The sequence below is a fragment of the Penaeus japonicus genome, unplaced genomic scaffold (genome assembly GCF_977035675.1).
Source record: "Penaeus japonicus unplaced genomic scaffold, GWHDUDI00000001_assembly GWHDUDI00001319, whole genome shotgun sequence".
In the NCBI taxonomy this organism is placed as follows: Eukaryota; Metazoa; Arthropoda; class Malacostraca; order Decapoda; family Penaeidae; genus Penaeus; species Penaeus japonicus.
The window spans coordinates 1-5000 of NW_028235721.1; the positions used below are offsets into that span (position 1 = coordinate 1).

The window sequence follows — 5000 nt, forward strand, 5'->3', positions numbered from 1 at the left end:
TTTTTTTCCCATTAATAAAGGGGAAATTAAAGTCCCCAAAGTATATAATATTTTGGTTTTCCCCGTGATTCCGATATAATGACTAATAATTTTTTAAAGTTTCCCTTTTGAAAAAACCCTTCGTTGGGAAAGGAGGTCTTCATATAAAAATGTTATAATTCCTTCGTATTTCTATCAATCCCCCTATAATTCCAGTGTTTTTTAGAATACTGATTTTAAAGTTTTTTTTTTTTCTTTTTTCTTTTTCCCTAACCCAAAAAAACTACTTCTCTATTTAAATTTTTTTGTTTTTCCCCTTATTAGTCCATAACTGTTGTTTTTCTTTTCCCCTTTTAGTTTTTTTTTTTTTTTTTTTTTGGGTATTACTGAATATCTGTTGATATATTTACCATGTTCTCTAGATAAGTTAATTTTGCTTGGTTTGTTTTTGGATATAAACCTTGAATATTTAGTAATATAAGTCTCTTAATATGTTGTTTCTTTAAAACGCCTACTCACACCCTTTTATTTTTCCCCTTTTTGGGAAAGTTGATTTTTCCCCCGGTGCGGGGGTCGGTGTCCTTGTATTTTGCTGCTGATTTCATTTTTTCCCATCCCCATTTTTTCCCCCGGTTCTTTAAATTTTTTCATCAAATTATTTTGTTTTTCCCTTATATTTTAGATCGGTGTCATCCATCCCCCTTTTGTTTTTTTTAAATTTTCCCTTTCACTTCACAAATTTTTAAATAGTTGCCTTTTTTTTTTCATCAAAAAAAAAACCCCTTTTTATTTTTGGCCCAAAACCCCTTTCAGATGTTTCCTCCTCTTTTGTACTCTCAATTTTAATTTAAGTTCATTAAGCTAAACTTGGTATAAAAATCAATAATTTTTTTCCATGTCGTTTGTTTTTTTCTCTTCAAGAATATATCATTTTTTTGCTATACATTGATATCGAAAAGGCCTTAAAAACCCCCCCCCAAAAGGTCATACTTTTTTGCCACATTCAAGACTCATCGGGAACGGACTTGCTCCAAAGCCATTCTGCCGGGCTCAGGTTCCGGGGTTTCAGAGTACCAAATGGGAAAACCCCAGGGTGGGTACTCAGTCTGGTTCTGTTCAGTTCCCTTATGTTCTCTCTTCTCGAACTATCCCTTTCGGCTGGTCTATGCTTATGATCTTGACATCATCTCCACTAGGAGGCACGCTGTAAGCAGCGCACAACGTTGCCGGATCTGCTTTTTGAAATGCTGCCGATTTGGACTAGGGAAATTTTCGGCTCCCCAAGTACAGGGCCATGGCTCTGAGATAAAGAAAATTCGGGGTATTCGGCTGCATGTCCTGGGACTGGGCCTGGAGTGGGTGGCAATTTTCCCAATACTTGGCTGAAGTTGGTTCAGAATGAGGCCCCGGGATCTTTTTTGGGTGCCCCCGGGTGGACAAAATCTCTAACCTCCATATGGAGGCAAAATCCCCAAATCCCTTATTGTAGACAATCCCTCCTCTCCCAGGCTGAGTCTGTCCAAAATAGATGCCATGACCCATACATCCCAAAAGGGGGGGACACCCGGGTTATACACACAGCCATCGACTCCCTTTGCAGCGGGGCACTCTCCCTGATAACCTTTGACTACTTTTCTCGGTTTGACCCCTTCCAAAGTCAATAGAAATTTTGGGTAGATTTTTTGACATCTATATTTCCCTGACATTTTATAGATCATGTAAACGGGTTCGGGTAAAAAAAGGGTTTCAACTAAAAACCCCCAACAAAATGCACACACAGAAATTATCTATCTTTCAACTATCTATCATATATATATATATTATTTTATATATATATATATTTTTATATTTTATATATATAAAAACATTTCTCTCTTATGGGTATGGGCTGACTTTTTTTTCCCAGACAAAGGGCCCGGGACTCTAATATTAGTAATTAAAGTAGATGTGAATTTTTTGATTCATTTGGTCCTATCTCACTCCACCGAAATAAGTCCGCGCGTGTGCGACTGTGCGAAACTTGAGGCGTGGCGTAAACGATTAGCAAGTGTACACCGAACTCAGTGGGGAAGCGATGTCAACAAAACCAGTTGTAGCCTTTAGATGTGGGGAAATATTAGAGGGTTTGGGAGAATGTTTGGTAAAAGACTCAAGGGTATTTTTTTTGTTGTTTTTTTAAAACAAGGGGGTTTTTGCACTGTTGGGAAAAATCAGATTTTTTATTTTATTTAAATGCAAATTTGATAATTACGAAGTGACATTTACATCAATTGGTTTTTTCAATAATTTATGAACGACTTCCTTACAGTCTTTCAAAGTAAACAGTAGTAAACTCATACAACCTTTAAAAATCGTCCCAAACGATAAAAAAAAAAAATATAAAATATATACTTTTATACATACATATATAAAATATATGTTTTTTTTTTTTTTGGTTTTTGTGTGTTTTGTGTGTGTGTTGTGTAATTTTTTTGGGTTTTGGGTTTTGGGGTTTTTTTTTGGTTTTGATTTTGTTTTTGTTTTGGGTTTTTTTTTTTTTTAATTTATAATATTAAAATAATATATTTATTATTATATATATAAATATATTTTATATAATTTTATATATTTTATAATATAAAATAAAATTTTAAAATTTTTATAATTTTAAAAAATTTATATATATATATTTTATTTTAATTTTATTTATATATATTTTATAATACATATATATTTTTATAATAATATATATATATATTATATATAAATATATATTATATATTTTAATTATATTTATACATACAATATATACAAAATTTTATACACATATATAACACCCCATGTGTTTATATATAAAATTTAAAAATAAAAATTAAAAATATATATATATATATATATATAAAAATATTATATATATATAATTTATATTTGTTTTTGGTGGGGGTTTTGGGGATGGGCCCTGGCCATTGGCCACAGAGGCCCTACTGCTAGGTTTTTTAATTCGCCCTTTGGAAACACTACTAAAACACCATGTGGGATGATTTTTAAATTTTCCCCGTTTTTTTAAATGTTTTTGGGAAAATTAGTTTTTATCTTTAAAAGTAAAAAAGTGAATATATTGTAATCTTTTTAAAAACCTTTTTTGCACCCTTCAGCAAAAAATAAGGATCCATTTGGCAAGACAAGTATTTTTAAAAACCCCTTTTTAAGATCCTTATTGAGGGATTAATGTTAAAGCATTTTATGAAATGTCTATAATACATAAAACATATTTTTCCCAAAAACTGCAAATGCTATGTTTACATATGTATGTACACTCACACGCAAATACTCATAATCACATACTCACATACACACACTCATGCACACAAAACAGAAAATGCCCCCCACAGATTGAAATAAATTTGTGACATGTGAGTATAGGGGTTTGTCAGCTAAGTCCTTTAGTCTGCTAAATTTAAAGTTGATAATACAAGTTTTTTTTTTTCTTTTAGGGTCTCAAACTTTTATCATTATTTTTAATTTCAAAAAAAATTTTGAATTGTATATAAATTTGTATTTTTTTTTTTTTTGCGGGAGCCCCTTCTTTAAATATATAAAGTTTTCAGCCAGTGGAAAAAATTTTTTTCCCCTCTTTGCTTTTCATTTAAAGAAAAAGTAAAAAAATCTGAATGTAAAATTTTTTTTTGGGAACCATAGTGTTAATTTGTGATTTTTGTGAAGCAACTTTTGACAACCGGACACACTAAAACAACCCCCTGAGACTTCATTCCAGAAAAAAACCCTTTAATAAGTGCGATGTTTGGGGTGCAAAATTTTCGTCCCAACATACATTAAATGGATAAAAAAGTCCACAGGTGAAATGCCCTTCAATGCGATGAATGGGGGTGCACGGGTTTCTGCAGAATATATGCTAGTGTTGGCATAAAAGAAAGCACAGTTAGGTGAGAGTTCACAAATTCCAACAATTTTTTTGTGAAAAATGGGCAAAAAATTTAAAAATCATCAGCAGAGTCCCACAAAACTTTTCCAACATGTTAAATTTTACCGGGTTTAAATGTGGGCAAAAAATTCAGTTACCTCTTTTTCTCCTCTTTGTCTGTTCCCAATGCAGGGTCCCCAAGCACAAATACATCTAATACACATATGTAAAACCTCTGTACCAAATCATTTTAAATTGCGACAGCATCTTCATCATTTTGGAATTTTGTCATTTTTAAACTAGGTAAGAAAAAAAATTGGGATGGGGAAAAAGGGAATTTTTTCGTTGTGATATCTGGGGGACCATGTTTATGCACAGTGCAAGTCTGAAATCACATATGCAAAATAAACATAATATGGGGACAATAATCCATTTCATATCCTTGCAAGACAGCGGGAGGCAAGTGGTCAGATAATTCCACGTAAGAAAATCTTTTTAAAAAAAACCATTCAAATGTGATTCTTGGTGCTGGATTCAATACTAAGGCCATTTAAAAAGCCATAGACAGAAACACTTTGTAGAAAGACCCTACAAATGTGAAAAAATGGGGTTTTGGGACTTTTTCAGATAAATCCTTTTCCTTGAATCACATGAACAAAGGGCACCAAGCTGAAAGACCCCACAATGTGACCGTTGGGGGTGCAGCTTTTTTTCCCGTGAGAGTCATTTACAAAGACACTTGAAGAGACATACAGGAGAAATTTTTTTTGATTTTAAATAAAAGAGGGGATGTAAATTTGTCTCTTTTAAGTAGAAGGGTTAAATACTGTTCAAATTTTCTTTTTTCATTTTCCCCTGTTTACATGAGCTTGCAATTTGTTTCATAAGGCGCAGAAACTTGGTAAAGTGATCTCAAAAGGGTTTTTTGCAAAGTGTTATATTCATTTCTAATATTTAAAACTTGTATTAAAACCAATTTATTTCCCGATATTAAAGAAAAAAGGATAAAAAAAATTTTAAAAAAATTATGTAAATAAATATTTTTTTTATTTTTTTTTGTTTTTTTATATTTTTTTTTTTAAAATAAAAAAAAAATTTTTTTTAATATATAATATAAATA

The 5000-nt window shown here is 31.5% G+C and overlaps 1 pseudogene; it reads left to right on the top strand.

Annotated features, from left to right (window-relative positions):
* Positions 1 to 2053: 2053 nt before the first annotated feature.
* Positions 2054 to 4661, top strand: LOC147466395 (uncharacterized; annotated as a pseudogene).
* Positions 4662 to 5000: the final 339 nt, after the last annotated feature.